Source organism: Bidens hawaiensis, unplaced genomic scaffold, assembly GCF_021521415.1.
Source record: "Bidens hawaiensis isolate Kalapana, Puna unplaced genomic scaffold, B.hawaiensis_p1.1 tig00030776_1, whole genome shotgun sequence".
Taxonomy (NCBI): Eukaryota; Viridiplantae; Streptophyta; class Magnoliopsida; order Asterales; family Asteraceae; genus Bidens; species Bidens hawaiensis.
Window position 1 is genome coordinate 69,967 of NW_027505191.1, and position 12,125 is coordinate 82,091.

Consider the following 12,125-nt stretch of genomic DNA (forward strand, 5'->3'; position numbering starts at 1 on the left):
GGCTAAAAGCTAACAGTTACATTAAAACAAAAGTGTGACTATTGATAATTAATAGCCACATTCTAATTCTTTTGTGTGACCAACCAGACATCCACCCTTCAGTAACCAATCTGAACCCTAATCCATCACTTGCTGCTAATACTTTCATCACTCATTAACATCGATTGAAGCTCATCTTGGTTAGATAGGTGATTTATACTATAATTTTGAGAAATTTGGGTGTTCGAGGGTTTGAATGTAAGCACTTAGGTCTTGGATTCAATGGATTAGTATTCATTCTAATTTAAACAATCTTGTTACAAGTTGCAAGTGACATTTTTGAATCTTTACTTTTTATCATTGTTGGATTTATATTTTCTAACGGGGGTTTTTAACATGATTAATTAGAACCCTAGTGATGTCATAAACATGTTAGGGTTTGAGTTTTGTTGAGAACAGTTGGCTGACATATTCGTTCTCATTTATTGATTGGTTTGTAACTCACTGTTAAATGATGATTATTGATCGATTTTTGATTTTATCATATAGTATTCTGAGTCTAGTTTCCAGAAAGGTAAATTTTGTAGTTTTTGGATGAGTATTGAATACCTTTTATGATTTTACAAAATCATATGTCAAAGCTGATTCGGGGAGTTATATTCTGGTCCATTTTTCGGACACCATAACTCCCTAATGACAAACCCAAACGGGTTGGTTCTACTTCTGGAACTTAGTATTATGAGTTTAAAAGATAACCCAATTGGTCTTACACAATTTGGTTTAATGAGTTGATAGAACCATTAAACTAGTTTTTGTTGCGCAATCTGCTGAACTGTTTGTACCTATCTGTAATGGTTGAATTATTGTGAGTTTTCTATGCTTGAGAAAAATATAATAAAAATTGTTTGAGAAACCTGATTCATATATCATAGTGTGGTAAATTTTGTAGAATTTATCCTTAATCTTTTCTTTGTGAATAAAATCAGTTTGTACATGCCAGAATCTGTCTCGTGAACTGAATGATCATAAGTTAAGTTGTATGATGAATATTTGGTTGCTTTGCCATGATATGATGTGTGGATACATATTTGGACTTTCGGTACTGTTGACATTACTTATTATCACCAACGATTCGTCGGGTCAAGTTTGTGTTTGTGTGTGAGTTCATATGTGGGTCTTAGAGTCATGTGTTGTTGAAAATACTCTCATAACTTAAAACACTTGTACTAGGTAACAGTTAACGAGTCAAATGCATTCATTTGGTTTTGAGAAAACTATGTTACACGTGACACCAGGTTTTGGATTGAAAACACGGACATACTTGCATACTAGTTTTGAAAACACTAAACGTTTGCCTATACTTGTTTTCTGGATTAAAAACACAAAACGTTTTGAAGTATTGTTTATGTAACCTGCTGAAACGGGCAAAAACGAGCTGAACTATTGATTTTTTATTGCTGAATTGCTGCAAAATTGATCAAAACGTGCTAAAACGAGCTGTTAAGTGTTGAAAAGGACTGAAAAATTGATGAAATAAGCTGTTTAACATGATGTTTGCTGTAAAAACGAGCTGTTACGTGCTGAAACAAACTGAAAACTTGCTGAAACGAGCTGTTTAACATGCTGTTTGCTGTTAAAACGAGCTGTTAAGTGCTGAAACGGACTAAAAAATCGCTGAAACGAGCTGTTTAGCATGTTGTTTGCTGTAAAAACGAGTTGTTAAGTACTGAAACAGACTGAAAAATCGATGAAACGAGCTGTTTAACATGATGTTTACTGTAAAAACGAGCAGTTACGTGTTGAAACGAACTGAAAACTTGCTGAAACGAGCTGTTTAACATGCTGTTTGCTGTTAAAACGAGCTGTTAAGTGCTAAAACGAAATGAAAAGTCGCTGAAACGAGCTGTTTAGCTTGTTGTTTGCTGTAAAAATGAGCTGTTAAGTGCTGAAATGAGTTGTTAAGTGCTGAAACGGACTGAAAAATCGTTGAAACGAGCTGTTTAACATGATGTTTGCTGTAAAATCAAGCTGTTACGTGCTGAAACGAACTGAAAACTTGCTGAAACGAGCTGTTTAACATGCTGTTTGCTGTTAAAACGAGCTGTTAAGTGCTGAAACGAAATGAAAAATCGCTGAAATGAGTTGTTTAGCATGTTGTTTCCTGTAAAATGAGTTGTTAAGTGCTGAAACGAACTGGAGTGAAACATGAATTTTAATGATAAAACTAAAACATTTCCTCCGTTGTCATTGTTCAAAAAAAGACTCGAGACCCGTTTTGACCCATTCCGACCTTGACCCATTTTGACCCGGACCCGTTATGACCCGAACCTTTTGACCCTGACCCGTTCCGACCCGAACCATAACAACCTTTTTTTTAGTTGACCCGTTCCAACCCTGACACGTTTCGCCCTAACCCATTCCGACCCATAACCCGTTTCGACCCAACCCAACCCATTTGCCACCCCTATGTTTAACGTATATCGACGGGTTAGGCGAGTTGTACCTCTTAAGACACAATTTAAAATTATATGCATAATGGGCCATTAGAGATTTAAAGGCCCAATATGGCCCATTAGGCCCAATATGGTATAATATGACTCCCTATAACTCGATATAACCCTTAAATATCTAATGTTACATATCACATGCCATAATAGGCCACTAAGAGATTACAAGCACTAATATGGCCCATTAAAGCGACTATGACATGAAATAGGCTATAATGGGCCACTAACACCAACAAGGCCCAATAAGACCTATTGATGAAAGTATCCCATGTTATCGGCCATTAACATCTAACTATGACTAATGACATTCCTATACAACCTTCTTAGATCAACTATGATGTGATAAAAGCTATAATGGGCCACAAACACCAGTTAAGGTCCAATAAGGCCCATTGATGAAAGTATGACATATTATTGGGCTTTAACCAAACTATGACTCACTAAACTCATATTCAACCCTTTTAGAGCAACTATGATATGATAGAGACTACAATGGGTCACTAACAACAATCAAGGCCCAAGACGGCCCAATAATGCAAAGTATGACATGCTACTAGGCGTTAACACCAACTATGAGTCACTACACTCCTATACAACCTGTTAATGTAACTATGACATGATAGAGACGATATTGGCTATTAACAACAATCAAGGCCCAATATGGCCCATTAATAAAAGTATGACATGTTATCGGGCGTTGACACATGCCTATGGCTCACTACACTCATATACAACCCTCTTGTAGCAACGGGGACATGATAGATGCTATAATGATCCTTAATACCAATCAAAGCCCATTGATGAATGTATAACATGTTGGGCCATTGACACAAATCAAGGTCTATTGACGAAAGTATGGTGTGTTTCAGGCGTTAACACCTAACCATGACTAATGACAGTCCTATATAACTCTTTTAGGGCAATTGTGACATGATAGATATTATAATGGGACACTAACACCGATCAAGAACTAGTATGAACCACTAATGAAAGTATGGTTTATTGGGCGTTAACACTGATTACTACACTCTTATACAACTCTTTTAGAGCAACTATAAATATCACTTGTATTTTTTTATATGTTTTTATATTTAAAATACAATTTTTTTATATTATATAAGTTTTAATTAGTTGTTATATATATATATATGTGTATATATATATACACTAACAACTCTTTATTTTAATTATTTAAAATAAATTAAATCCATATTTAGTTCATATTAATTTCACTTCCCTCAAAATTTCAAATTAAATTCAACCCCATCTTTTCTTAAAAAAATTTTGAATTACCCTCCTATTCTTAAATTTAATTTGACCACATATTTAACCTACCTTTTTTTTCTTTCTCTTCATTCCTTCTTATTATTATTCTTCTTCTTCTTCTTCTTCATCTCTTTACACCCACCATAATCCTCAATCATTAATTCTCTAACTCATTCAATTCTTAACCAACTCTTTTGATTCCGGGCTCTAATCTAATTATTTTTGCGAGAGGAATTCATGTGTGGTGTCGGTTTTCATCAATTCTATCTCATTTTTTGCCGGATTCGTGTTGAGTGTGAAGAACCCTAAAAACCAAGTTTGGGGATTTTCAATTTTAAGTGTTATTTCTTGTAATTGAAGCTTAGTAGATCTTTTATCGCTAAAAAGGTATGTATTTCACTTGTTTGATGACAACAGTTTGCTGACAGATTCGTTTTCGTTTATTTATTGGTATGTAACTTGATGTTAAACGATGATTACTGAACTATTTTTGATTCTAGGATATAGCACTATGAGTCTAGTTTCCAGAAAGGTAAAGTTTGTAATTTTTGGACACGTTTTGAATAGTTTTTATGATTTTACAAAAACACTGGTCAAAGCTGATTCGGGGAGTTATATTTTGGCCTGTCTTTCCGACACCATAACTCCCTAATGACAAAACCAAACAGGTTGTTTCCAGTTCTGAAAGTTAGTATTATGAGTTTTGAAAACAATCCAATTGGTCTTGCACAATTTAGATTAATGAATAGATAGAACCATTATACAAGTGTTTGTTGTGCAATCTGCTGAACTGTTGGTACATATCTTTAATGGTTAAATTATTGTGAGTTTTGTATGTATGAGAAAAATATTATAAATTTTTTTTGAGAAACATAATTCATATATTCTACTGTGGTAAATTTTGTAGTATTTATACTTAATCTTTTCTTAGGTGATGTTTGTTTTTGCTTCAAACATCTTCAGGAGAGTAATGTCTGCAGGAGCGCAGACAATCAGCTGTGAAGACAGTTTGTTTTTTTAAAAGAATAAGATCTGCAAACAGCTTATAACTTCTTAAAACAAAAGCTATTGAAACATGCTTCAAACGTCTTCATCCTCCACAACCGGTCGTCCAGCCCTTCCAACCCTAGCCACCGCCTCCGTCGCTCCTCCACTCGCCGGCAGCCATCGCCACCGCCTCTGCTCCTCCAGGTACACTCCTTCTCTTCCTCTCTCCCTTGGTTCCGGTCGCCATAACCACCGCCATACCGCCTCCTGCTCTCTCCCTTGGTTCGGTCGCCATACCGCCGCCATAACCACCGTTCGACCACCTCCGTCGACCCCCCGCTGCTTCATCATTAAACCGTTCGACCACCTCGTTCTGGTGGTTGTGTTTTGGGCTGATTTGGTCTGCTTATATAAATTGAAAGAGTCGAGAAATTTTATCGTGATTCATACAATCCGTTCAGTTTCTCTCTCAAACATCAATTTTGTTCATCTTCTGTTAATTTAGGGTTTTGATTCTTGAATCCGTTTGTTTTCCAGTTTTAGTCTTTATGATTGTTGTAATCAGTAGATAGATTCTAGTGTACCAGATGTGCTATAAGTGTGTATTTTAGAGTTTGATTGTCTGGTTGTTTTTGTTTGAGAGTTGTTGAAGATTTATGAAATTGGTAGTAGTTTTCAGAGATATATGGCAAGATTGGTAGTAGTTTTCAGAGAAGTCAACATATATAAATGATTTCTTTTATTTTGGTCCATAAACTTTCGTCTTTAGGAAAATACATTTTAAGAAAAAAGAGTGTGTCGGTTTATGGTATTTGACCCAAACCACCTTTGATTTGTTTTTGTTAAGCCATTTGTTTTTGTTATGGTATTTGAGTATTGTGAACCCATGATTGTTTTTGTTATGCTATTTGAGTATTGTGAACAAATGATTGTTAAGAATATATATAATTGTAGATGGAAACTAATGATGGTCGACAACAATGGACGGATGACGCAATTAAATGTTTATTAGAAACATGTCTTGAAGAAATTGGGCGGGTAGGTAGAAATGGACAAAGCTTGCACAGAGAGTCTTGGGTTATATTAGGAAAGAAACTCAAGGAACAATTTCACATGGATTTGAGTCAAAAGCAAATTACGTTTTCAAATGTACGTTTTCAAGATGGAGATGAAGATGCACAAGATAATGGTGAAGAAGGAGAAGCTCGACATGGAAGTGCAGCGGATCGTGAATTCATGAGTCAACTTCGAGATCAAATAGCACAACAATTAATGCAAAACAATGTGCTTTGAGTTTATTTTATGTTATGTGTTTTTTAAACTTGTTTTTAATATTATAATTTTATGTAACTTGAATGTTAAATAACTTCTATCCAGTGAGATAAGTTTGATAATTTACATATTTTCAGTTTATGCAGACAGTATCAACTTATAAAAACAAACAGTCTTATTTTTTCAGCTTACAGAGCTTCAGACCACATCTTCAGCTGCAGACATAAAAACAGATGAAATCAGCTTACAGACAGTTTATGTCTGCAAAAACAAACAACACCTTAGGGAATAAAATCAGTTTGTACATGCTATAATCTGTCTCGTGAACTAAGTGATCATAAGTTAAGTTGTATGATGAATGTTTGGTTGATTTGCCATGATACGATGTGTGAATACATGTTAGGACTTTTTAGTACAGTTGACATTGATTATTTTCACCAACAAGTCTTCGATTCAAGTTTTTGTTTGTGTATACATTATGTCTAATGTGATTGTGCGTGATAGTCGTCGTGCTTTGAGGTTTCGCCTCACATTAACCCTTTACTAGTTATGATGCTAATATTTTAACAATTTTAGGTTCAAAAAGTTAGAGCCGAAATGGAAAAAGATGAAAAGAAGTCAAGAAACGAGTTGAAAGAACGAGCGCAACGAATGGAATAAATGGAACAAACTTAAGGAAAACGAAGAAAGGAGGCGAAAACAATTTGATTAGTTTATGAGAAAGTTTGAGGTCGGTAGTAATTAGTTGTAGTTTCAAATATTTTGAATTCATAACTTATTAGTGAAGGTTTGTTAATGTAAACTTGTTTTGAATTTATGTTATTGTGTTTGTTAAACTTATAAAATAGCCACATTTATCTATGTGTGATCAAAAGTATGATAATAGCCACACTTTATATTACAAAAGCATTATGTGTGACAAACGGTAAGACAATGGCCACACCACAAACTATAAAAGAGTGTTTGACTGGCAAGTTCACATTTTTAGCCACATTGACAATAACCTCCAGTGTCTATATGATATGATTAGCCACACAATACCTTACTATGTGTGACGAAAAGTTTGATAATAGCCATACTTTAAATTACAAAAAGCATTATGTGTGACAAACGGTAAGACAATAGCCACACTATAATCTACAAAGGAGTGTTTGGGTGGCAAGCAAACATTTTTAGCCACTTTTAACGTAATTTCTAGTGTCTGTATGATATAATTAGCCACTCTATTTTTAATTTAAGTGGCCATTTCTTTACTATATCCACACGGTATAGGTCACAATGCAAGCTTAACACAACCCTATTGGCCACATTATTATAAAATTCATGTGGCTGTATACGTGCAATGGTCACTCATAGTAAATAGTCATGTGGCCATTTTCTACCGTTTAGCCACACTTATTGGAGAGGATTCTTGATGGCCAGCAACTAATGTCTGTACCCTTTAGCCACACTTATTACCACATAAGGCCACTAAAAACTGTGTGTGGCCATATCATACACGGTGTCGCGACCTTTGGCCACATATGACCTGAACCAAATGTGTGTGGCTAAAGGCCTACGGCCACACTTTTTTCGTGTGGCCGAAGGTCAATTTTCACGTAGTGTAACAATTGGTTACTGATTAACTACTCAGGACACCTTCACCAAAACACTACCCGTTTTCGGCCCGTCCTCGTATATATGCCAACCACCAGGCAACTTTTTTTAAGCTTCACTAATATCCTAACACTATAGCTTACAACATATATAACAAACGTGGACTCAAAACTATTAATTCGATCAAAACATGTTTCACTAAATGGATATATAATATACGTTGAATTATTTCACCCTACAAAATTATTCTCATAAAGGTACTTGAAGAAACATGGAATGGATCCGGGGATTTAGGACCCTACCTCCACAGTACTGTGTGAATGCAACAATGGCATATGAGAGCGCACATACGAAAGGCAATGACAGCATTGCTCAACATCAGTTATAGGAACCTGATAAATAGAACATGACAATACCAAACAAGACATCATCCTGAATAAAATACTTATCATCAGTGGAACATCCATTTTTAATATGGCTCCTATTACGAAGAAAGAAAACATACTTAACATGTCATAAAAACACCCATTTGTTCTCGACAACCCCATATCCCAAAACAGCAACAATACGGCAAATCCGCCTGGGTAAAAATTGGCATGCACTTTCATTGCTAACAACGTTAATACATACACGTGACACTAAAACATACACACAATGTTCCACGTAAAAGGAATCACCTGACATGAAGGAGAAACACTAAAACTTAAAATCAAGACGAATAGACGATCCACGAAGCATAAATTGCCAAATATGCTATATATGTACAACTCACTAGAGATGGGCATACAAACCGGTTAACCAAACCGAAAACTGAAACGTAACCGAACTGGTTTGAACCTGATTTTACAAAAACTGGTTTTAAGAAGCTGTAAACCACCGGGTTAGGACCGGTTTGGAGTTTTTATGTGTAGTCGGGTTAAACCCGACTGTTTGGAACCGGTTTGATGAAAACCGCTTTAACATGGTTAAAAAACAGTTTTGGAGATGTAATGGCGCCGCTAACTTAATATACATTAATGTGTATGGGTGTAATACTATAATTTCCAACACAATCATTTAAGGCTCAACAATATGCCTTAAATATGGCTTATCACTATCAATTCCATTTCTGTATATTTGATTGAATAGGAAAATATGTTTGGGAAACCGGTTACCATAATAAACTCACAGCCAGTAACATTTAAGTACCTAATTGTGCACCTACAAGGAAATAGTCAAACTTGGATAAGTTAAGTCTTTATTTTTATTTTTTTTTAATTCAAACAAGAAAAACCGGTTTAGAATCTATTTAAACAAAACCGGTTTGCAACCAACCCAGGCCAATTCAACCGGTTTCTAGTTTTCAATGCTTTAAACCGGTTCAGGTTCTAACCAGTTTTGACTGAATACTTTCGGTTTAACCCGAAACAAGAAAATGGTAGGAAATACTTGTTGGCAAATATGTTTTGTGTAAGTACTAAGTAGGTATCACATAACGTTACATGCTACATTATCTACAAACTGAAATTACATTTTGTAAATCACCTGATGTATACCGTAACGCGTGTGCGTCGCAACATGCTGATTCAAAAGCTCGTTCATAGTTATATACAGTGTTTTAAAAACCGGTTCGTACCGGCCGGTTGAACCGGCAATACCGGATTTCGCATACTAGGCCGGTATTTTTGGACGGTTTGCTAGAACATCAAACCGGCGGTTTTTTCTAAAATACCGGTTTAAACCGGTAAACCGGTTTTAAGTCCAAGAGATTTTTGATATTATGCGGCCCATATTTTCTAAAAATTCATTTTAACCTAGCGATTAACATCGAAATGAGTAAAGTTTTGGCTTATTTTTTTGAAAATCAAGTGTTTTTGTATTATTTTTTATTACGGAATAACTTTTAGATTATATTTTTATTCAAATCATATACTTTTGGGTTATTTTTTTAATGAAAGTTGCATTTATATGAAAATGCAAGGTAAACTATTCAACCCGGTTGAACCTTCCGATACAAACCGATTCAACCGGTTGTACCATTTTTTAGCCCAATCCGATATGAATAAAAAACCGATTTTTAAAACATTGGTTATATCGGAAAAATACAATAAGGGAACCCTATATACAAGAAGTATAACACCTTTGTCGTTTCACTTAAGAGTTGGAGAATATTTATTTTATATTATTTCTCATGCTCATACAAAGTCTTCATTCTAATTATTGAAGGGATTTCTACGTTGAATCCATCTAAAATAGACGAAGTTCACACGGCTTCAAATAATTTATTGTGACTATGGAGAAAGAAAAGGAAAGTTTAACCACTATTTGTATGTTTAAGTTATTAAACAAACCAAATACACATTTAAATACCAAAAATGACCACAAATTGTTTTGTAACAATTATATTTATTTAGAAAACATACCACTAGTGGGACAAAGGTTACATCTATATTATTATGTCCGTGACTCTCTTGATCTTTACAAAACACATTACTGATTTTCTTCACTCCACTTTCTAGCTTTAACAAAAAATATGGCTGGTGGTCATACCCTTTTATTCTTCATCTTGATCACACATAACTTCGCTGTAAATGGCAAACAGGTTTCTCGGACAGATCGAGAAACCATAGAGATAATTATCGGTGGGGGCGGAGGTTCCCCTCCGTCACCACCAGATTATCAAAATTGTCCCCCTCCACCTCCCCCTCCGTGCCCACCACCACCAAAACCAAAACCACCGTCACCTCCACCGCCATCAGACTTTAAGAGCCCGCGGTTAGCCCTAGTCTACCCTGTCATTCAAGCCTTCAGATTAAAAGTCAAACACGATCCCCAAGGAATCACTAAAACATGGACAGGCAAAAACATCTGCCAAGACTATAAAGGATTCGTGTGCGACACGGTTCCTGATAAAAACCAAAAAGCACTCGCAGGAGTCAAGTTCAACAACTTTAACTTCGGCGGCCCCGACCTAACCATCAACGACTTCATAACCGGCCTACCCGACATCGTTTTCTTCCACGCAAACTCCAACAACTTCACCGGCACCATCCCGACCAATATCAACAGCCTTCGATACTTCTACGAGCTCGACCTCAGCAACAACCAATTCTCGGGCAACTTCCCGTACCAAGTCCTCCGCGCCAACAAGTTATTATTCCTCGATTTACGGTTCAACAAGTTCGCGGGCGTAGTCCCACCCGAAGTCTTCCTTCTCAAACTCGACTTATTGTTTATTAACGACAATCACTTCATTCAAAAGTTACCCGAAAATATTGGCAACACGACCGCGCTATACTTAACACTCGCTAACAACAAATTCATTGGCGGGATCCCCGCGAGTATTGGACAAGCTTCCAATACTCTACTCGAGGTTCTCTTCTTAAACAATCAATTAACCGGTTGTTTACCATACGAAATTGGGCTTTTAAAGAAAGCTACCGTGTTCGATGTAGGAACAAATTGCTTAACCGGCCCGATCCCGCATTCGTTTCAGTGTTTAAAGAGAATGGAGATTCTTAACTTGAAAAACAATAAGTTCTACGGCGAGGTGCCGGAGGCGGTGTGTGGGCTACCCGCGCTATCGAACTTTACGCTTTCGAATAATTATTTTACGCAGGTTGGTCCGCAGTGTCGGAAACTGATCAAGAATGGGGTTTTAAATGTGGATATGAACTGCATTTTGGATCTTCCGAACCAAAGATCGCGGGCCGAGTGTGATCATTTCTTTTCGACGATTTGGGCTTGTCCGAATGAAAAGTCTCTTACTTATGTACCATGCTCGCAATATTCTAGTGGTGAGTGGGAGTCGTTGGATGTTGAAATGACTGCACCGGCCAGGGCGCCGGTGCAGGCGCCAAGGCGGGGAAGTTATGACGCTCTTTCCCCGCATTGACTCGTCAATTGACGAGTGTATGATTAGTGTAAAGCTGTCAAAGTGAATGTTTTGAGTAAGTCAAATAAATATTCTTTTTCAAATGTTTGGTGATATAGCATATATTCACTATCATTTGAAGTTGAAAAGTGTAAAAGATTTCATACTTCACTAATACGAATATGATGTATTTTCATATAACTTTTATCCTATCTTTAAATAAATTATCATATAATTATAAGAGGTTTAGTAGTATTGGAGATAGTTTGATAATCTTGTGTTAAATTAATGAAATGTTTGATTTAAATCTATAAATCATTTAACATGTATTAAAACTTAACTTAAAAGGCTTCATAAGTCATTAAAAGTTATAGACAAATACTCTTTTACCTCTAGGCTCTAACATATTTAAAGGTAAGACCATGAGTAGTAATAAAGCCCCACCCCTGACCGTTATGTGTCAGGTGGCGTCCAGTCAAAGTTATGGTTTTTTACAAAAAACAAGTGTAGTCATAAAGCCTCCATAACTTTCCATAACTTTGTATATTTGTTTTTTTTTTTAATTCTCATGCCTATTACCAACATTATCTACAAAACGCCACACAAAAACAATTAACCAAAACGCCTCCATAAAGCCGGGGGGGGGGGGGTTCCAGGCTTTATGA

The 12,125-nt window shown here is 36.0% G+C and overlaps 1 pseudogene; it reads left to right on the plus strand.

Annotated features, from left to right (window-relative positions):
* Window positions 1–10,119: 10,119 nt before the first annotated feature.
* Window positions 10,120–11,520, plus strand: LOC143611342 (uncharacterized protein At4g06744 pseudogene; annotated as a pseudogene).
* The last annotated feature ends 605 nt before the right edge of the window (window positions 11,521–12,125 follow it).